At 37.4% G+C, this 23,819-nt stretch overlaps 1 long non-coding RNA gene across 1 annotated transcript in view; it reads left to right on the forward strand.

The window, feature by feature from the left end:
• Nucleotides 1-23,382, forward strand: part of LOC137225313 (uncharacterized) — a 105,808-nt gene extending 82,426 nt beyond the window's left edge. Inside the window, exons 3-5 of the long non-coding RNA XR_010943773.1 lie at nt 8,075-8,164; nt 20,072-20,153; nt 23,291-23,382. This is a non-coding gene — a long non-coding RNA (uncharacterized lncRNA). The remainder of the gene's footprint in view (nt 1-8,074; nt 8,165-20,071; nt 20,154-23,290) is intronic.
• Nucleotides 23,383-23,819: the final 437 nt, after the last annotated feature.

The following is a 23,819-nucleotide window of genomic DNA, read 5'->3' on the forward strand; positions in this document are numbered from 1 at the left end:
CAGCTTTTTGATGGGGTAATGGTACCATATCTCTCCGGCTTGTTTTATGGCCTTTACCCTGAGTATAGGATCTAGCTCTTCCAAGCATGTCAGCTGTTCACCAGGTGCCAGTTACCTGTGGGAGCTTCAATTAATTATCTGATCAGGAGAATAATTCCATTCATGGAATTACTTTGCTTTCAGTAAACTAATTAGTACCCATGTGATCTGACAATGTGAAGGAACTATCTCAACATGCCTGACTGGCTCTCAAAGAGTAACATTCCTTATGGGAACTTTGCTCAGAATTGAAATAATGGGATAGAGGGATCTAACTTTTTTCCCTTTCTGACACCATATAGCAGTAGAATGTTCTGTGCAGTGGATGCCAATATATGTGATTAATACTAACGTAAAAGTAGAACAATATTTTTCCTATATATATGAAAGAATATCATATTAATTCACCTTTTTTCATATTGTTTAATGGAGATAATTTACTTCAAAGACAGCCTAATTCTTAAAACAAAAACCGTTATACCAGTATTGCTAGAAAGAGAAGTTTCTGAGGTCATGAAATTTGTTGTCATGGCCATTTGGGGAGAAAAATATCCTCAGATGACCAGGAGTGTGCTTCTTCCTGCAAATACTATTAATGTTGTTAATTCATTCTCTAGGCTGGTGGATGATAAGCCTATGCTGCCTTGAGAAAATTGTCTAGAAAGCGTTTTTTTTTTCCATCCTTGTGTTTTTGAGCATTCACTTCTTGAAACTAAAAAGTTGCAGGTGTAACACACATTGAATTGACGTTAAGTATCAAAGTTTTCCCGATGTCTGCACAGCCCTTGGGATAGAAAGTCACTTTGCTTTCCTCTCGTAGCTGTGATATGAGCACTTCAAACCAATGGAGAAGCAAAGTATCACGTGTCGAGCTGTTTGGATTCCCAGGGAGAGGGCAGTTGTCTCCTTGGTGACCCTCACTAAGAATTCAGAGGCTTCTTTCCACCAACACTGAGTTTCTCATGGTTGAGAACTTCCTTCAATGCAAAGGATGAAAAAGTCTGAACGTGGAAGTTGGAGTCTGTGGGGGACCGTTCAGTCACTCAGGGGAGCAATACCTTGAAACTTGCCCCTTGGGTCACCTGGGCACAAAGAGTGAGGCATGAATGCAGGGCAGTTGACCACAGGAGGAGAAGGAAACGCAATGACCGCATGACAGAGACCAAATATGTGGAAAGAGAAGCGCGAAAGAGAAACTCAGAAGAGAGAGGTAGTCTCGGTAGAAGTGTGCCACCCTGTCCAGAAGGTGCAGCTGCAGAAAAGAGAGACTACAAAAGCAAAGGGGAGAGAAGAGAATGGAAGTATAGAAAACGGAAAGCAGGCTTATCTGTATTCACCTCCCAAACTGCAGGACTCTAGTAGGATCATACCCATGTGATTGAGTAAATACAGTGGGTTCTCAATTCTCTGGGGACACATACACAGATTCAAGAGAAAAGGAAAGTAGAAGACAGTTTTTCAAGAGCAGGAATGACATGTTGATGGAGTCATCTATGGCTAGACCATATTTACAAACTCTTTGTGAAGCAGGCTTATTATTCAAAGCTAAACTCATACTTGTCTGATATGCTTATAATTATGTGTCAGGTTTGCTTTAACTATTCACTAAAGTCAGTTAATGGTTTATCTTTAGTATATAATTGTGTTGCTTTTAAGCAAGTCCCATTTGTTTTACAAGTTCAAATAAAGTACTTTACAAAAAAGCATGTTTATTAAGGCATGTTTCCTCACTAGTACCCTTGTCATTAAGAAGTAGTTGTCGGGCTTCCCTGGTGGTGCAGTGGTTGAGAGTCCGCCTGCCGATGCAGGGGACACGGGTTCGTGCCCCGGTCTGGGAGGATCCCACATGCTGTGGAGCGGCTGGGCCCGTGAACCATGGCCGCTGAGCCTGCGTGTCCAGAGCCTGTGCTCCGCAACGGGAGAGGTCACAACAGTGAGAGGCCCGCGTACCGCAAAAAAAAAAAAAAAAAAAAAGTTGTCATATTTGCTTTCAGTGTGACTGAATGTGAAAAAATAAAGGTGTGCACATAACAAGCAGCCTGGAATATCTGAAACGTCTCAAGGGTTGTACTTTGAGGTAGTACAGCTCAATATTACCAAAAGCTCTGTGAAAAAAATACTATTCTGGTACATTCAGCTCATGGTACTAAATTGTCCAGGGAAGACCCTTATTTCGGTTATTTGCAGATTTCTTTGTAATGATTCATCACATCATCAGCATATTAAAATAAATATTCCTTTAAAATATCTTACATTTCTTATTAAGTCTGTTTTTGAGAGAACATTATTTGTGATATTACACAAGTCCTATTTATGGGGAACATTTTCTCCATACCTGGAAAAGTACTGAGCAGCTAGTTTGTTTTAATCTTGTGGACCATTAAATCATATAATTTATTATGTTTCCCACTTTGTGTGGCTTCTCGAGAGCTTTTAGAGGCAAAATTGTAGCCCATCTAGATCAAATTCACCAGATCTTATTACATGTATTTCATGTACTAACCTCATTTCTGGTTTTATTTTTTTGACCCTCACTTTTTCTTTCTTCCTGTTTCCTCTAATTAAAAAAAAAAAAAAAAATCATTTACAGCTCTAATTCTTCTTTGAAAAAAGGGCAAGAAAAAGATGGACTTGATAGATGCCTAGATATGTTTATAGAGATGCCTAGATACTAAAGCCTAGGTGGGTCCTAGCATCCTACCTGCAGGCCTCCTGGTTAGAGGAAGGTCAGGGTTAGCAGTTCAACAAAGATCAGTTCCGCAAGCATTCTAGGTGTTCTCACTGATGGCGGGGAGTTCTTTCTGTTGTTGCTGCTGCCCTCCCCTCCCCACACCTTACTGCCGTGGCTGTTTTGTTAGCTTACTATTTCACTTGCCTTTTTGGAGTAGATTTTTTGCCCTTTGGTTACTCAGAGATGAACGTACTTCTTTCTAAAATGAAATATTTGTGTGTTCTGATTAGAGGTCTCCTTGATTTCATAAGCCATTGCTTGTAAAAGCGTTATGAAAAAAAATAATGCTGTTCTGCCCCCTCCTCACATTATATTTAACTAAATATGTAAAAAAATGTGTCTTTGATCAAACTTCATCATTTAAATTCACCTAAATAGATGCGAGTTTGACTTATGTCATAAGCCAAGAAAAGGAAAAGCTTCCAGAACTTATAGAACAGGTGGCTGGGGAAAAAAAAAATGGTAACATATTGCAGGAAACTCTATTAAGTGAAATTTTCCACAGCAAATTCAATTAATAATACTGAGTTTAGGCACAGAGAGTTCAGCAGAAAGAAAGTTTTACTTAATGATAATTAATCAAATGATAGAATACTCTGAGAATCAAACAAGACTAGGTTGCTAAAGTATTTGTTTAAAAACAATGACAAGGGCTTCCCTGGTGGCGCAGTGGTTGAGAGTCCTCCTGCCGATGCAGGGGACACGGGTTCGTGCCCCGGTCCGGGAGGATCCCACATGCCGCGGAGCGGCTGGGCCCGTGAGCCATGGCCGCTGAGCCTGCGCGTCCGGAGCCTGTGCTCCGCAACGGGAGAGGCCACAGCAGTGAGAGGCCCGCGTATCGCAAAAACCCCCAAAAAACAAACAAAAAAAAAACAATGACAAAACAGAATCCCAATACATTCAATTTTGCTTTACAGAATACCTTTAGGATACCAAGAAAGCACATGCATGTGTGTCTCCAGCTCTGCCCTAACCCTGAAACTCTAGTCCCTTATTTCTAACTATACGACTCTCTCACTTAAAATGTGCCTCGTATTCAAACAGAGCATGGGTGGAAAGTGAAGCAGTGGAAGTGGGTGTGACAAGGAAGTCTGATAAAGTAACCTTTGAGCAGAAGCCTGAACCAAAAGAGGGACAAATCCTTGGGGAGCTGCAGGAAAAGAACACTCCAAGCAGAGAGCACATCACTACAAAAGTGCTACCAGCCCTTCAGTAAAGGCTGAGCACAGAGTTGGTTTTCTTCTGTGGGATCACATATGGCCATATAGGTGATAAGAGAAAAACCTGTGAAAAACTTGTACTCACACAAATTTGTATAGATCTCCAGTCTTAAAATTACAGCCAGGTTTTAAATATGAACTTTCTTGAAAGATAATTCATTACCTACGATGCCATTACATCTCTCTAATCAACCTTTGTAGGTCTTACATTTCCAAACCTATAAAGGGATAACACAATTTACAAGAAAATGGAGCAATAGGAAAGGAAAAAAGTGATAGCATTTTGTGACATTCATGATTGAATATTTCCAGTTTCAATTTCTGAATAAAAACTTCACATATCTCAAAAGTAACTTTCACCTAACATTTCATGAATATCAACTCTTTCAGTTGATCCTGGAGAACAGAGCCAAGTTCCCCTTATAGCTCAGTGACAGTGAACCTACAGAGTATGTCCCACTGCATATGTTACAAAGAATGATTTAAAACCCAATTAAGTAATTCCAGAATTTGTTACTACAACTCATCTGGTTCTTCCATCCTTATTTAAGCTTAATCAGGATAATGGGATTAACTGCAGGGGGCGATGCATATATTATGGTTTGTATAGTGCATGCCTGGGGGAAGAAAGAGGAAACCAAGAAACAATTTCCTTGTGTCACAACTTACTGACTTTGTTTCCAGGAAGACTGGTGACCCTGTCTCTTTTAGTCCTGAGATACAGGGGCTCCCACATTTCTACAAATCAGATAGCCATCTGTCAGGCTGAGTTGAACCAGATTTTTATGATGTGGAAAAAAATGCTCAAGAGAATTGTAGATAAAGCCATCAAAATTATGTTGCACCTGTGACCATAGCCAAGCACAACCTGCCAATTTTATCCCACGGCAGATCTAGTGACAGCTCTCATCACTTGGCTTTGCCTGCTTCGTTCTGCCTTCCTAAATTTCACTCCAAGCTGGATTTTCTTCAAGACCCTAAAGACTCAAACATCAGGTGAATCCAAATGCTGAGAAATTCACTGAAAAGAATCTGAGCCTATTTCACATGCATAATTCACATTTGTAATGGTTGCATTCAGGTGGCTTATTGAATTCTTCTTTTAAATATAGTAGGGTTTTTGTGTGTGCATGCCTTGACAAAATGGATTTATCTTACACTATATGAATACTCTGGATAAACTATCAAAAACTGTCTCAAACTGACCAGAAATAATTTCTGTAATGGATATTGTTAATTATAACGGAGAATATAAAATTTAAAACTTGTGGATTTTGCTCTTTAATTTTTACCTTTCTAGAGTAAATTTAGAGATTTCCTTTTTTTCCTCCTGTCCTTGATACTATATTAATAACCAGAGAAAAACTAAGAAAATTTAATATAGTTGTTTTTGTAATATATTGGGAGTTATAAGGAGTCCAAAAGTCTAAAGTTGGAAGGTAAAATTAATTCAAATGCAGAGCTCTTTCTCTTAATGCAAATATTTTATTTATATATATATATATATGATTTATACAGACATATATTTGTTACATACCAAACCAACCTCACACACATACACATGCACATATATATGTATATGTGCATATATATTTGTGTGTGTATATATACATATATAGGTATATGTACCTGTGTGTATATGTAAGGTTGATTTGGTTTGACAAGTAAAAAGGAGACAAATACTTTATTAATATTTAATTCTGATTCTGTCTTTAGCACCAAGCTTGCTATTGACTTGTTCTAATTGCCCAAGCCTTACTTTCTTATTTTGTAAACAATAACTAAAGGAATGGAGGGGATTCAGTGATTTTACACAGGCATAAAGGCCGACAAATACAGATGGGATATTTCTTTTTACTGGCTATACTATCATGCATGAAGTGTCATTGATTATTATTTTTCTTGTGCTAAGTGGTTATAAGTACTGGCTCACTTAATCCCCAGAATACTAAATCCTTATTATCTCATTTAAATCGTAGACAAGAAGAATTTTGATTTCCTTCCATTTTACAGATGAAAAAACTGAGACTTAGAGAAATGAAATGACTTGTCCAGGGCTACATTTCCAGTAAATTGTAAGGTTTATTGTATGATTATTCTACCACCGTGAAGCTGAATCTTAAAACTCCAACGTGAAACAAAACCCAAATGTCATCATCCATTATGTTTAGGTAAGCTTCAGCTCCCTAATATTGAGAGATGCTGTCTTAAACTCTGCTGGAATAAGGAAGGAAATAAACAAACACATTCACAGATACAGATCTTACTGAACTTAAAAGAATTTCAGGCAAGAGGCCAACTTGGGATTTGGAGTGGAATTGACAGTATGTCCCTGATAATGTTGATAGTTAATATTTATTGAGCTCTTACTATGTGCCAGGTACTGTTCTAAATGCCGTATCCTGTTAACTAATTTAATCTACATAAAAATGACTATCCCTATCTTATAAATGAAAAAACTATGGCTTAGAGTAGTTATGTGACCTAAGTTTGCCTCCCCAGGCAAGTAGCAGAGCCTAGATTTAGAATCAGGGAGTCTGACTCCTAAGTGGTGTGCCTATTCCCAGGCTAGAAACAGTCATCTACTGCCAGATTTTGAAACTATGTTTTTCCCTGCACTGCTAGGATGTATATTTTTAGTCAAGTAATTGGCATCTAACTCTATACTGGGTTTGAAGATTTGGTGCAATATCCCTGAGCACAGAGGTTTTGTCAGTTTAATTTTAACTCAACTTTTCAGGGCCTAGACCAGTAACTGGTGCATAATAGATGCACAGTATAATATTTGTTTAATAACGAGCTACTCACTATAGTCATGTTTTCGAAACATAAGCTAGAATATCTGGGTTCTAATCCTGACCTTACGATTTACTGGAAATGTAGCCCTAGACAAGTCATTTCATCTTTCTAAGGCTCCGTTTTTTCATCAGTTAAATGGAAGGAAACCAAGATTCTTCTTTTCTAAGATTTAAATGAGATAATAAGGATTTAGTATTCTGGGGATTAAGTGAGCCAGTATGTATAACCACTTAGCACAAGGAAAACAGTTTGGTAATTTCCTAATATGCACTTACCATAGGACCCAATGGTCCCATTTTTATGTATTTACCAAAGAGAAATGAAAACATATGTTACCACAAAGACCTTATCTGAATAAGTGCTTTATTCATAATCACAAAAACTGGAAGTAACCCTAAAGTGAATCAGCAGGTAAATAGATAGAGAAATTATGGTATAATAGAATATTTCTCATCAATAAAAGGATCAAACTACTGGTACACACAACAGTATGGATGACTCTCAAAGCCATTATGCTAAAGCAAATAATTCAGACACAACAGGTTACATAAGTTGTAATTCTATTTATATGAAATTCTGGAAAATTATACACTGACAGGTACAGAAATCAGATGATCACTGCTATCCAGGGTCTAGAGCTAGGGTTTTGGGGAGGAATTGATTACAAATGGGCGTGAAGGAATTCCTTGGTGTGACAGAAATACTCTTATACCTGAATCTTAGTGGTGGTTACATGACTATATGCATTTGTCAAAATTCAGAACTTTATACCCAAACAGGTTGAATAGTATTCTATATAAATTAAACCTCAACAAAACTAATGTTAAAAAAGAGTATTTAGCAAAGTTCCTAGTATTTAATAAGTATATTAAATGTTATATGTTCTTATTTTTCTTTTGTATTTGATCTTTCTTTTTAAAAAATAATATACAATGACTGGGTCTAAATTAGAGTAAAACTGCCTTATTAAATGAGTGGCTATTAAAGAGTAATGCTCTCTAAGGCACTTAGTACACTATACTCAAAATACAAACTACAAATTTACTTTTAACTTGATTTCTTGTGAGTTTGGGACCTCCTTTCAGAAGTCTTCGCCTTATTAAATGTCTTAATTGCCTGACTTTTATCTTCAAATGATGAAGATGACTGTTTCCTCAGACTACATACGGCACTGATACTGTTCAGAAAATCCATCTTGATAATGCTCAGTTGAAATACACCTCTCTGTATTCTTGAATTACTGTCAATGAGATATTTTTATGATGAATTCTCTCTTATCTTCCAGAGCTCCTGTATCAGTCGGGAACTTGTGGATACTGCCGAGAGGGCGTACAGTACTCTGGGGCTCACAACATGACAAGAACCATCATCACTGGTAGGTTTGAAGGGGAAAGGGGAGAAGGTAGTTCCTGGAGTGCAGGGAGGACAGCGGAAGGAGAGAGCAGCCTGATTGGAGGGGGTCTTTGGAAGAATTTCATAGCCAAGACACAAGAAGGGAACTATGGAATAAACACCTGACCTCACACTCCTTCCTTCCAAAGTCCTGCTGGTGACTGCCACTTCCAGAAGAAGGAGGGCCTGTTGGTAAACTCTATAGAGGTCATCATTGCAGACACAGGGTGAATACAAGTGGAGAATGGGTCTGTAGGGGCAGCTAGAAGATGGACAGCACATCACCCTCCAAATATTCAGAACACAAAATTCCTCTTCTTCTAAGCATTCTCTGTTGTGCACTTTAATTTCCCCCACTCTTCTCTTGTTTTGCATGTTTTCAACATTTCCCACTCTCCTCATTATTTGTCTCTTGTCAGAACCCTTTGTGAGCCTGAAAATGTGACTGTTTTATCTAGTTGGCCTAGTTCAGGGTCTTTCCACTTAGGCCAAATGGGCTAAACCAAAGCTCTGGTGGATCTAGAATGGTGTAGGAAGCTGGCCCATGGATAGAGCAGATAAGTTGGCCCCTGGAAATAGTCACAGGTCTGAGAAGGGGGTGAGTAGGACAAGAGAAATGGAAATTTATGGTACTGAGAGAAATTGGGGATTCTGGGGAAGTGAGGAACAGTTTGTCATAGAGGAAAAAGTTTGGGACTTGGAGTAAACTACCTGGGCTTTGCTCTGGCATCAACAAAGATTTACTATGTGGCTTTGTGCAAATTATTTTTTTGGCCTCTCACTGTTGTGGCCTCTCCCGTTGCGGAGCACAGGCTCCGGACGCGCAGGCTCAGCGGCCATGGCTCACGGGCCCAGCCGCTCCACGGCAGTGGGATCCTCCCGGACCGGGGCACGAACCCGTGTCCCCTGCATCGGCAGGCGGACTCTCAACCACTGCGCCACCAGGGAAGCCCTGTGCAAATTATTTTAACCTAGTGGACTTTGGCTTCCTTATTTTATAAAAGAACTACCAGAGGCTCTATGGGAGATACTACAACGTAGAGGTTCAAGTGTGGGTTCAATAGCCAGTGTGCCTGGATTTGAATCCCGACTTTGCTACTTACTAGTTGTGCAAGTTACTTAACTTCTCTAAGTTATCATGAAGTATCTATCTGGTGTATAGAAAGTATTTAATAAAGGTGAATTACTAATATGCCAGGCCTAGGGGTCAGTTATAGTCATATTAATCCTTCAAATTATCACCAGCAACATAAATTAGATCATAAATGCTGATTTAATAAGTATTTGGTCAATTATCCTTAGGGTTTGGGCTAAGAACCGTCACTTGCTATATTAATAATGTACAGGGTATTTCTTATAAATAGGATAAAAATATTTAAATATTTATGTGCTTAGCAATGGGAATTTCTGATAAAAGGATGGTCTTTAATATAAGAAAATTTTTTTTCAATTATCAGGGTTTGAGTGTCATTTTGTGGCAATTCTGTGAGATCTCCATTAACTGTGAAATATTTCATTTTTATAACGGCATAAAATATTTCCAAATGACTTGCCATGTGTCTCATATGTATTTATAGTAAAAAAAGATGCATTTACTACAATACCTGTTTTTCTAAATGAGCTTTTCTAAAGAGCTATGGGGACAAAGTCAAAAATACATGTTTCTAACCTCCATTTTAGGGCTTTGTTTCCCCTCATAATAAAGGTCTATGAAGAGATATATATATATATATATATAATTTTTCTTATGGTTCATTTTATAAGTTTTGAATTTTGTTTAGTTTTACTCATTTAACTGATTATTAACTTGGTTAATTATTAATTATTACAATCTTTAAATTGCTATTAATCATGTAAATGAATTTTAAGTGATATAAATTTGTTGAACTATTTCTTCTGTTTCCCAAATTAAGTAATGAATTAAATTATATTTCACTGAGTTGGCTACAGTTGGTTTATTAAATTAATTATATCATAATGGAAACAATTCTAACACATTTATCAGGAAGCATGAATAAAATATTTCTAAGTTTCTCTTTTAACAAAGAAAAATAACTCTTTCTTAGATTATCTTTTCCTTACATTTCTCTTGAGCTATTTAGGGAGTCTAACAAGATCTTTACAAACAACCTTTCATGAGATTGTAAGAGATGCAAAAATTAGTCCATTTAGAATAACAATTTATAGAATTATTATTGATTGGTGCAACTTGAATGGTTGGCAGTATTTGTTGTTGTTGTTGTTGATTTCCAGTTAAGTTTAACAGTGGAAAGAATCAACACAACAAAGTAAATTCCATAATTGTCACCTGCTAATTTATGGAACAAAAATTTCTTTGTAAGGTCTGACTTCAAAAGAAATATAAATTTGTCCTGAATAACAGTATATAGCAACATTATTTAATGAGTTTTTCTGGCTATATATATCTGGAATTAACAAGTTTGCTTTATTTGTTCTCCTATTAGCACTCCAGACATTGAAGTTCATTTTTTGAAGTTATGATATTAATTTTAACAACTTTTAATGTGGTATTTATAAATACCAATATTTGTCTTATTTGCATAGGCAATTAAGCTAACTTTGCATGTGTTTTTTGAAATATACACTAAAAAATTCATTTGTAAGTTTCTTTAAATGATTACAGATGATCCACACCTGTTTTGTGTTTTCTAAAACAAATTCCAAAAGCAAAACAATAAAACAGTCTTTAGAAAACATTTTGTCTTCTGGGTACAGAAAAAAATGCAACTTCACATCAAGGATTGTTAGACCATATATAAGTGAGAAAATTATTATTATTTTAAACATCTTTATTGGAGTATAATTGTTTCACAATGTTGTGTGACTTTCTGCTGTATAACAAAGTGAATCAGCTATATGTATACATATATCCCCATATCTCCTCCCTCTTGCGTCTCCCTCCCACCCTCCCTATCCCACCCCTCTAGGTATTCACAAAGCACCGAGCTGATTTCCCTGTGCTATGCAGCTGCTTCCCATTAGCTATCTATTTTATATTTGGTAGTATATATATGTAATGCTACTCTCTCTCTTCATCCCAGCTTACCCTTCCCCCTCCCTGTGTCCTCAAGTCCATTCTCTACATCTGCGTCTTTATTCCTGTCTTGCCCCTAGGTTTGTCAGAACTCTTTTTTTTTTTTTTTTTTTTAGATTCCATATATATGTGTTAGCATATGGTATTTGTTTTTCTCTTTCTGACTTACTTCACTCTGTATGACAGATTCTAGGTCCATCCACCTCACTACAAATAGTTCAATTTCGTGTCTTTTTATGGCTGAGTAATATTCCATTGTAGATATGTGCCACATCTTCTTTATCCATTCGTCTGTTGATGGTCACTTAGGTTGCTTCCATGTCCTGGCTATTGTAAATAGAGCTGCAATGAACATTGTGGTACATGTCTTTTTGAATTATAGTTTTCTCGGGGTATATGCCCAGTAGTGGGATTGCTGGGTCGTATGGTAGTTCTATTTTTAGTTTTTTAAGGAACCTCCACACTGTTCCCCATAGAGGCTGTATGTTTACATTCCCACCAACAGTGCAAGAGGGTTCCCTTTTCTCCATACCCTCTCCAGCATTTATTGTTTGTAGATTTTAGTTTTTTTTATTTTTTTATTTTTTGCAGTACGCAGGCCTCTCACTGCTGTGGCCTCTCCCGTTGCGGAGCACAGGCTCCAGACACGCAGGCTCAGCGGCCACGGCTCACGAGCCTAGCTGCTCCACGGCATGTGGGATCTTCCCGGACCGGGGCAGGTACCCGCGTCCCCTGCATCGGCAGGCGGACTCTCAACCACTGCGCCACCAGTGAAGCTCTGTTTGTAGATTTTTTCATGATGGCCATTCTGACTCGTGTGAGCTGATACCTCATTGTACTTTTGATTTGCATTTCTCTAATGATTATTGATGTTGAGCATTCTTTAATATGTTTGTTGGCAATCTCTATATCTTCCTTGTAGAAATGTATATTTAGGTCTTCTACCCATTTTTGGATTGGGTTGTTTGTTGTCTTGATATTGAGCTGCATGAGCTGCTTGTATATTTTGGAGATTAATCCTTTGTCCATTGCTTCATTTGCAAATATTTTCTCCCATTCCGAGGGTTGTCTTTTCGTCTTGTTTATGGTTTCCTTTGCTGTACAAAAGCTTTTAAGTTTCATTAGGTCTCATTTGTTTATTTTTGTTTTCATTTCCATTTCTTTAGGAGGTCGGTCAAAACGGATCTTGCTATGATTTATGTCAGAGTATTCTGCCTATGTTTTCCTCTAAGTGTTTTAGAGTGTCTGGCCTTACATTTAGGTCTTTAATCCATTTTGAGTTTATTTTTGTGTAATGGTGTTAGGCAGTATACTAATTTCATTCTTTGCATGTAGCTGTCCAGGTTTTCCAGCACCACTTACAGAAGAGGCTGTCTTTTCTCCACTGTATATTCTTGCCTCCTTTATCAAAGATAAGGTGACCATATGTACATGGGTTTATCTCTGGGATTTCTAACCTGTTCCATTGATCTGTATTTCTGTTTTTGTGCCAGTACCATACTGTCTTGATTATTGCAGCTTTGTAGTATAATCTGAAGTCAGGGAGCCTGATTCCTCCTGCTCTGTTTTTCTTTCTCAAGATTGCTTTGGCTTTTCGGGGTCTTTTGTGTTTCCATACAAATTGTGAAATTTTTTGTTCTAGTTCTGTGAAACATGCCATTGGTAGTTTGTTAGGGATTGCATTGAATCTGTATATGGCTTTGGGTAGTAAAGTCATTTTCACAATGTTGATTCTTCCAATCCAAGAACGTGGTATATTTCTCCATCTGTTTGTATCATCTTTAATTTCTTTCATCAGTGTCTTACAGTGTTCTGCATACAGGTCTTTTGTCTCCCTAGGTAGGTTTATTCCTAGGTATTTTATTCTTTTTGTTGCAATGGTAAATGGGAGTGTTTCTTTAATTTCTCTTTCTGATCTTTCATTATTAGTGTATAAGAATACAAGAGATTTCTGTGCATTAAGTTTGTATCCTGCTACTTTACCAAATTCATTGATTAGCTCTAGTAGCTTTCTAGTAGAATCTTTCTCTATGTATAGTATCATGGCATCTGCAAACAGTGACAGTTTTACTTCTTCTTTTCTGATTTGGATTCCTTTTATTTCTTTTTCTTCTCTGATTGCCATGGGTAAAACTTCCCAAACTATGTTGAATAATAGTGGTGAGAGTGGACAACCTTGTCTTGTTCCTAATCTTAGAGGAAATGGTTTCAGTTTTTCACCATTGAGAACGATGTTGGCTGTGTGTTTGTCATATATGGCCTGTATTATGTTGAGGTGGGTTCCCTGTATGCCTACTTTCTGTAGAGTTTTTATCATAAATGGGTGCTTAATTTTGTCAAAAGCTTTTTCTGCATCTATTGAGAGTATCATATGGTTTTTATCCTTCACTTGGTTAATATGGTGTATCACATTGATTGATTTGCGTATATTGAAGAATCTGCTTTCCTGGGCTAAACCCCACTTGATCATGGTGTAAGATCCTTTTAATGTTCTGTTGGATTCTGTTTCCTAGTATTTTGTTGAGGATTTTTGCATCTAAGTTCATCAGTGATATTGACCTGTAGTTTTCTTTCTTTGTGACATCTTTGTCTGGTTTTGGTATCAGGGTGATGGTGGCCTCATAGAATGAGTTTGGGAGTATTCCTCCCTCTGCTATATTTTGGAAGAGTTTGAGAAAGGATAGGTGTTAGCTCTTCTCCAAATGTTTGATAGAATTCACCTGTGAAGCCATCTGGTCCTGGGCTTTTGTTTGTTGGAAGATTTTTAACCACAGTTTCAACTTCAGTGCTTGTGATTGGTCTGCTTATATTTTCTATTTCTTCCTGGTTCAGTCTTGGAAGGTAGTATTTTTCTAAGAATTTGTCCATTTCTTCCAGGTTGTCCATTTTATTGTCATATAGTTGCTTGTAGTAATCTCTCATGATCCTTTGTATTTCTGCAGTGTCAGTTGTTACTTCTCCTTTTTCATCTCTAATTCTGTTGATTTGAGTCTTCTCCCTTTTTTTCTTGATGAGTGTGGCTAATGGTTGATCTGATATTTATGATTTCTTCTGCTAACTTTCGTGGGTTTTTTTTGTTCTTTCACTAATTGCTTTAGGTGTAAGGTTAGGTTGCTTACTTGAGATTTTTCTTGTTTCTTGAGGTAGGCTTGTATAGCTGTAAACTTCCCTCTTAGAACTGCTTTTGCTGCATCCCATAGGTTTTGGGTCATCGTGTTTTCATTGTCATTTGTTTCTAGGTATTTTTTCATTTCCTCTTTGATTTCTTCAGTGATCTCTTGGTTATTTAGTAGCATATTGTTTAGCATCCATTTGTTTGTATTTTTTACATTTTTTCCCCTGTAATTTATATCTAGTCTCATAGCATTGTGGTCAGAAAAGATACTTGATATGATTTCAATTTTCTTAAAATTACTGAGGCTTGATTTGTCATCCAAGATAGGCTCTATCCTGGAAAATGTTCCATGAGCACTTGAGAAGAAAGTGTATTTTGTTGTTTTTGGATGGGATGTCCTATAAATATGAATTAAGTCCATCTGGTCTAATGTGTCATTTAAAGTTTGTGTTTCCTTATTTATTTGCATTTTTCATGATCTGTCCATTGTTGAAAGTGGGGTGTTAAAGTCCCCTACTATTATTGTGTTACTGTCAATGTCTCCTTTTATGGCTGTTAAGCATTTGCCTTATGTATTGAGGTGCTCCTATGTTGGGTGCATAAATATTTACAATTGTTATATCTTCTTCTTGGATTGATCCCTTGATCATTAGGTAGTGTCCCTCTTTGCCTCTTGTAATAGTCTTTCTTTTAAACTCTATTTTGTCTGATTTGAGAATTGCTACTCCATCTTTCTTTTGATTTCCATTTGCATGGAATATCTTTTTCCATACCCTCACTTTCAGTCTGTATGTGTCCCTAGGTCTGAAGTGGGTTTCTTGTAGACAGTGTATATATGGGTTTTGTTTTGTATCCATTCAGCCAGTTTATGTCTTTTGGTTGGAGCATTTAATCCATTTACACTTAAGGTAATTATCGATATGTATATTTCTATTACTATTTTCTTAAACCTTTTGGGTTTGTTTTTGTAGGTCTTTTCCTTCTCTGGTGTTTCCTGCCTAGAGAAGTTCCTTTAGCATTTGTTGTAAAGCTGGTTTAATGGTGCTGAATTCTCTTAACTTTTGCTTGTCTGTAAAGGTTTTAATTTCTCCATCAAATCTGAATGAGATACTTGCTGGGTAGAGCCATCTGGGTTGTAGGTTTTTCCCTTTCATCACTTTAAATATGTTCTGCCACTCCCTTCTGGCTAGCAGAGTTTCTGCTGAAAGGTCAGCTGTTAACCTTATGGGGCTTCCCTTGTATGTTATTTTTTTGCTTTTCCCTTGCTGCTTTTAACATTTTTTCTCTGTATTTAATTTTTGATAGTTTGATTAATATGTGTCTTGGCGCATTTCTCCTTGGGTTTATCCTGTATGGGACTCTCTGCGCTTCCTGGACTTGATTGACTATTTCATTTCCTATGTTAGGGAAGTTTTTGACTATAATCTCTTCAAATATTTTCTCAGATCCTTTCTTTTCTCTTCTTCTGGGACACCTATAGTTCAATTGTTGGTGCATTTATTGTTGTCCCAGAGATCTCTGAAACTGTCCTCAATTATTTTCATTCTTTTTTCTTTATTCTGCTATGTGATAGTTATTTCCACTATTTTATCTTCTAGGTCACTTATCCATTCTTCTGTCTCAGTTATTCTGCTATTGATTCCTTCTAGAGAAGTTTTAATTTCATTTATTGTGTTGCTCATCATTGTTTGTTTGCCCTTTAGTTCTTCTAGGTCCTTGTTAAACGTTTCTTGTATTTTTCTCCATTCTAGTTCCAAGATTATTTTATCATCTTTACTATCATTACTCTGAATTCTTTTTCAGGTAGACTGCTTATTTCCTTTTCATTTGTTTGATCTGGTGGGATTTTTTTTTTTTTTTTTTTTTTTTTTTGCAGTACTCAGGCCTCTCACTGTTGTGGCCTCTCCTGTTGCGGAGCACAAGCTCCAGATGCGCAGGCTCAGCGGCCATGGCTCACAGGCCCAGCCGCTCCGCAGCATGTGGGATCTTCCCAGACTGGGGCATGAACCCATGTCCCCTGCATCGGCAGGGGGACTCTCAACCACTGCGCCACCAGGGAAGCCCCTCTGGTGGGTTTTTATCCTGCTCTTTCATCTGCTTCATATTTCTCTGTCTTCTCATTTTGTTTAATTTACTTTGTTTGGGGTCTCCTTTCAGGCTTCATGTTCGTAGTTCCATTGTTTTTTATATCCGCCCCCAGTGGTGAGGTTGGTTCAGTGGCTTTTGTAGGCTTCCTGGTGGAAGGGACTGGTACCTATGTTCTGATTGGTGGGAGCTGGATCTTGTCTTTATGGTGGAAGGGCCGTATCTGGTGGTGTGTTTTGGGGTGCCTGTGACCTCATTACGATCATAAGCAGCCTCTCTGCTAATGGGTGAGGTTGTGTTCCTGTCTTGCCTGTTGTTTGGCATAGGGCATCCAGCACTGGAGCTTGCTGGCCGTTGGGTGGAGCTGGGTCTTAGCATTGAGATGGAGATCTCTGGGATAACTCTTGCTGATTAATATTATATTGGGTCAGAAGGTCTCTGGTGGTCCAATGTCCTGAATTCAGCTCTCCCATCTCGGAGGCTCAGGCCTTACACCAGGCTGGAGCACCAAGACCCTGTCTGCCACATGGCCAGGTATGTGGGGATTTTCTTGCCTTTTGTGAAGTCTGAGCTTTTCTGCCAGTGGTCAGTAGGTGTTTTCTAAGAGTTGTTCCACATGTAGATGTAGTTTTCATGTATTTGTGGGGAGGAAGTTTGTGTCTAAGTCTTACTCCTCACCATCTAGAAGGTCCCCCTGCAGTAGGAAACTCCACTGAAGACCCCAACCTCTGCAGGAACTAGAGGTGCAGAGGCATTTTTTTTCAGAGGGTTTGCAGTTTGCTGGAATGGCAGAAAGGGAGAAAAAGAGAAGATCCTCTAGGGCAAGGGAGGAGCAGTAAGACCAACAACTGTAACTGCCATCACTTTCGGGACTGTGCCAAGAAAATTTTTTTTAAATTAAACTGTTTATTGCATGCTGTCATGAAGTTAGGTTGCAATTTCCTTCACCATAGTATTATAGTATTATAACTTTGTTAATTATGAGAAAGAAAATTCTTTTTAAGCCAATTTATCTATGAACTGAAAATAAAAATTAATATCCATCCATTCATTCATTTGTTCATTCAGTAGGCATTTTCTGAGCATCCATTAGAAGGCAGGTATTGTGTTAGACACTAAGATAAGGGGATGAATGACCCCATTCTTGAAGTGTCCACAGGCTAGTGGTGGAGGCAAAATAATGATAAAATTATGAACAGGATTTTAGGGGCCTCTAAGGAAGGGCATTTGTCTTAAGCAAAGGATTGGAAAACCAAGCTGCATCTTGAAGGATAAACAGGATTGTGTAGTCAGAAAAATGAAACTTAGTACTCTAGGAACTAGGAATAGTTTTTTTTTTTTTCTACCAAAGTACCTTGTAATGCTCCTTAACCTGGATGCTGAATTCTAGCAACTGCTGAATGGTATCCGATCTGCTTTCTTAAAGTCTGTGTTAAAGCTTAATGACATTTAACCGAGTCATCCAAGATGGCCGAGTGGGTTAAAAAAAAAGTCTTTGTTTGATTGCAGTATGTTACCAACAATTAACATAGAATTCCTATGAATCTTATGTATCGTGTTGACTTCTCAGTATATATATGTTCAAAATCCCTGTTTTTCTTCTTTCAGTATAAATGTTATAGTAAATGATGCCAAAAGAAATTACAGTTGACCCTCGAACAATGCAGGGGTTAGGGACACCAACCCTCCACGCATTCGAAAATCTGAGTATAATTTATAATTTTCCCTCCTTACACACGGTTCCTCGGTATCCATGGTTCCATATTCACAGATGTGGATCAGTATAGTACTGTGGTATTTACTATTGAAAACATTCTGCATGTAAATGGACCCATGCTGTTCAAACCCATGTTGTTCAAGGGTCAGTTATAATGTGAAAGTAGCAGCTTAGCATAAATGCTAAAACAAATGCCTAATTAATATAAAATCAGTCTGTCAATTTATCAAACATTTCTTTAATTCTATTAAAGAATTAGAGATTTGCTTTTCCTGGGAAAAGTTTTTCTCCAAAATATAACAGAAAAACATTTAAAAATATGATGCATATTGCATATTGCTAGTTAAAAAAATGATCTTTAATAAAATATTTTTGTTAAATTTACCTAGAAATTACAAGTTGCAAATATACAGTGTCTTTGTTTAGATATTTAATTCAGCACCTTAAGTATTAAAGGAAAATAATAATGTGCTAAAAGAAATAGGACATACTATACTCACTTGAAAAAATCAGCCCACTAAGAAATAATAAAAGCAGTCCCTGACATCCAGGAAGAGGCCTGACACGAGCAGCAAGGCCTCAGTGTCTTAAAAGCTGGCATGGTCCTCACAGCTAGGCCATTCTGTTCTCTTTCTGGACACAGACAATCTCAAAGAATACCAACATCAGACAAGGTCACACTGAGACCATGATAAGGTGAGACAAAAGCAAGACCACGTCATAATTTTGTCTAAGTGCCAACAAAAAAAGAGGTCATTGTGTAAACCACAAAATACCAAGCATCTTCTTCCCCTGACTAACTTGAGCAACTGCTACTTCTTCACCAGTTACAGCTTGATCCTCACCCTAGTCTGCTCTTTTTATATATAGGACTTTTTGAGATATCCAATCATAGATTTGTCCCCACTTTCTGACAGCATCTAGTCTTGGGCAAATCCCCCCTTTCTTAAGCCCTCCTCAAAGTCATCCAACCAAAGCTCAATTTGAAAATAGGCTATTGCTAAAATTCTCTAACAGAGACACCACAAGTTTCCAAGTTGTGTGTTCTTCCATGCTACAGTGCAAAACAAACCCAACTTATTCAGCTCCAGGTGTTTTCTGGTGGTCCTTGGATGGAGGGAATTAAAACCCTGCCCTAGATTAGATTCCATTGTGGGATAACACAATGATGTTACTAGTTACTGTGTTACTGTATCTCAGTACAGGACTTTGCAGCAGATCTTATATTTAAGAGTATGTGTTCTGGATCCATATTCCCTAAGGTCAAGTTGTAGCTCTGCCACTTACTAACTATGTGGTTCTTAATAAACACTTAATCTCTGAGCCTCTCTCTATCGATATATCCATAAAGTGCGATAAATAATAATAGTACTTCTTTTCTGGGTTTTTATGAAAGTAACAATTTCTGGAACATTTGTCAATACTTAATAAATGCTAGCCATCATTATTTAAAATGATTATTACTCAAAAAGAAGGAAAATTTTTACCTAAAATACAAATATTACAGTATTTGGAGTAATGTGAAACTTGATTTATGAAACATATTTTTGTTAACATATTGTCATAAAGATAAAACTCAGTAGAGTTCAATATTATGTAATCTTAGAGACATTAAATGAAATTAGGTATTCCATACCAAATTAGGCCCTGAGTCTGTAAATTCTTTAAATTCAAATTTTTTTTTACATTGAGTTTTTCTCTTGATTTCTGTATAGAGTTTTAATTTGAGGTCTGGTAACTGATCTTCAAAGATGGCTCCCCAGTGAGGACTCCTGGTGAATCCAGGCCCTTGTGTGGTCCCTTCCTCCTGAACTTAAGTTGGCACTGTAACTTACTTTTTGAACACTAGAATGTGACAGAAGAGATGCCACATGACTTCTGAATCTGGGTCATAAGAAACTTGTCTCTTATTGCCTAGGTATTGTGGGACACTTGCTCTTTGGACACTCCATCTTGAAATCGATCTACTATGCCATGGGAAGCCCAAGCCACACAGAGAGGTGGGTCTAAGGTGCTGAAGTTTACAATTCCAGCTAAGCTCAGAGCCAACAACTTTCATCAACTGCCAGACACATGAGTAGCCATCATGGCTATCTAATCCAGTCAGATCTTCAGAAGACTGTATCTCTAGCTGACATCTCACTGCAAGGGTATGGGAGACTTCATCTGAAACCACCCTGCTGAGCTCAGTCAAGCCACAGATTCATTAGGATAATAATAACATGTAATTTCAAGACAGTAAGTTTTGGGTGTTTGTTACATAGCAATAAATAACCGAAAATGCGGTATGGTTTTAACAATTTGTGTCCATTTGAATTTTTGAATAGAGTGAAAAAAAGGAAAATATTTGCTAGCCAATGTATTTTTGATGTGGTCACTAATAACAATAACACAAAGAGTCCAACATCTTTGAACATACTCCATAAGTATATCCTTCATGGTCAGTGTTCAAAGAGTTTCATTCTCATTTCTCTTTTATTCTGATATTTTAAGTTCTGGTATTTATCTTTTCCATATGGCAGAAAAAGAGCATATTAGCTGTTGGAGAAAAGGGGAAAGAATCTATGGCTTACACAACACAAGAAGCTGCTTATCGTTCTTGATAGCTCTACAAGAAACAGATGTCACTACAGTGACTTGCTGCCAGGGAGAGTGAGAGGAATTCTGGGAAAACAAATTAGATAACAGCTTGTTGTGTTCACGCAAGTGTGCTAATGAATCATGTGATAAGCCACATATTAATTACTAGTGAATGAAACAAATGACTACTTCTTGTGGAATGATAGCTTTGATTGAAATACTTCATGTCTAACAGTCTCAGTCAACTTCATGTGTGCTTTCTGGATGCTGAGGGGAAAAGGTACTTCGCAGCTGTTTTTAAAGACAACTGGACTTTCTCTGAAAACTACCTCTTAAATTGTTGGTCTGATTCACTACCAAATGTTATGAGTTTCATATTGGCATCAGAGATTTCCTAATGTTACATAGATGGAAATCTGGATAAGAGGCAAAGCAATACTAAAGAGTCTATAAAACCTCAGAATTTAGACAAACGTGAATTAGTAAAACAAGATGGAGATGTTTAATAGTAGAAATAGATGGAAGAGGATTGTAAAAATATTTTCAATAATCACCACAAAAATAATGGACTTTAAGATTTTTTTTTCTCTCTCTCAAAGGAACGTTAGGAAATGTGATGATAGGTAGATAGATTTTTTCCTTTAAAGTTGTAATTTAAAAATATAAGTCATTTCCTTCATTTTATTTCTTTCATCTTTGTTATATCTATCAAAATTGACAATCTCTCCCTCAGTCACATAGCTTTCCACAAAAAGGAGCATTTTGCATATGATTCCATTGTTGCTACTATTTCTCCAAAATATTCCTCTCCCTTAGTAAATCATGTTCCTTTAATCTGGTTTGGTGGTGCCAGACCATATATTTATTATATATTATTTGGATTACCTCTTGGATTCTCTACATCTGTGAAGCACTCTCTTGTTAACAAGCCCTGAGTATAATTAAAGGAACTATGGGTACTTGCAAGGAATGCAGAAATTCTGGCTTCAGTTTCCAGTTATAGTTTCATTCTGCAGTCACACTTGTTATTTACCATGTTTCTGGAATGTTACATAAGAGGTGATGTGTTCTTTTAAAAGGATCTTGGGCTGACATATCTTATCCATGTGAAAATCACCAAGGTAAGGAAAATGATGAGGGGCTTACTGCATTTCCTAAGAGCTGCCTTCCCCTGTTCCTTCAAATGAATGGCAGGTACTTTTTATAAGATCTGACAGCAACCACCTCTCTTTCTTGTCTCCTTTCTCCATTCCTTCTACTGTCACACAGTTGAGCTTGACCACCTAGTCCCCATACCCAGGCCATGGGCCATAAACACTGAGATATGACCCTGTGTTTTCTAGTCTGGCCTGAATTGTTGTTATTTCCTTCAGTGAGAAAAATCCAAACCCACACACCATTGGCAATTTGGCCAAACTTATTGAGGCCTGGTCTTTTTGAGTGTTTCAGGCTACACACGACCTTAATAATGAAACAATTCCTGGCTTGATCCCTGGCTTCAAAGATTAAAGATTCAGTCTTCCTAGGATACATCCCATTCTCAGTCCTTTCCCCCTGATTTATGTCCCCAAATGCCCACTATATCTTTCAAAGCATGTGTTTTCACCACCTTGCATTTGGAAATTGTCAAACTTTACAATTTTCAATCCATCCAACACACTGCTGCCTGAGTTATCTTTATAAAGCACAGATCTTATTTTTTCTGATTATGGTACTTTCCAACTCAAAGTCCTGTAAACCCTCTACTTGGGCTGGTATGACATGACACAGGCGTACCTCAGAAATATTGAGGGTCCAGTTCCAGACCACTGCAATAAAGTGAATATTGCAATAAAGCAAGTCATACAAAATTTTTGTTTTCCCAGTGTACATAAAAGTTATGTTTACACTATGCTGTAGTCTATTAAGTGTGCAATAGCATTATGTCTAATAAAACCATGTACATACCTTAATTAAAAAATGATTTATTGCTAAAAAATATACTATCATCTGACAACACAGGGTTGCCACAAACCTTCAATTTTTAAAACTGCAATAACTGTGAAGCACAATAAAATGAGGTATGTCTGTGTGTTATAGCTATGGTAGATCTCTTTATTGTCCCAACCAGGACACACTTAAGAGAAAAGCAGGCACTATCAATTATTACAAGAAAATAGGTACAAATCTAGGTTTGCAGTAATGCTAACTATAGGCCACTCTATTCCCCATGATCTACCACACCAGATCCCCCCACCATTCCACAGCCAGGCATTTTAGCTTCCCCAGTAGTTTCTCTTTTTCCTCAAAACAGTAATTATGATTGCTAATATTAATGTAGTAACTGATTGCATCCTCATAACAAGTCTGAAACAAGTGTTCTTATTATCCCTTGTACCTCTGAGGCAACTGAGGCACAGAGAACCTATGTAATTGGCTAGTCAGTGATAATGCTGGGAGAGCCTGGGTTCAAACGGACACAGGACTGGCTCCAGAACCCTTGCCTCTGAATGTTACTCTATGCTGTTTTCCTGCAATGTTTCTTCTTTTATTTACTTCCTAAATTCCTATTCTTTAGGAAGAATAACATAGTATTTGAGAGAAGAAGCCTTGAAGTCAGACTCCCTGGGTTCTAGTTTGGGCTCTACCACATAGTTGGCCTTGGGTAAGTTACTCAATTTTTCTATGACTCAGTTTACTCAGTTGTAAAAAAAAAAAAAAAAAAAGGATCATTGTAGCACCATTTTAAGAGTCATTGTGATGAATAACTGAGTTAAACCATGTAAGATTTGGTATATAGTAAGCTCATGAAGAGTAGTTTCTATTAATAAAATGCTACCACTTCCTCAAAGAACTTTCCTTTGCCCATTGTCATAACACTTTGTTTTCTTGCTCTGAACACTGGAGAATCACTCACCGGAGAAACACTTAAAGACTTCTGATGCAGTCCAGATTTAGTAACAGCATCTCTGGTGGTGGGACTGGCCATCACTATTTTTTAAAACCTTACCAGGTGATTCAAATGTGCAGCCAGTGTTGAGAAAACTGCATTAAAACTTTTCTGATATGAAAAACCTTTGTGCATCTGTTTCTCTTTTCACAAATTT

This window comes from Pseudorca crassidens, chromosome 5 (assembly GCF_039906515.1).
Source record: "Pseudorca crassidens isolate mPseCra1 chromosome 5, mPseCra1.hap1, whole genome shotgun sequence".
Lineage (NCBI taxonomy): Eukaryota > Metazoa > Chordata > Mammalia > Artiodactyla > Delphinidae > Pseudorca > Pseudorca crassidens.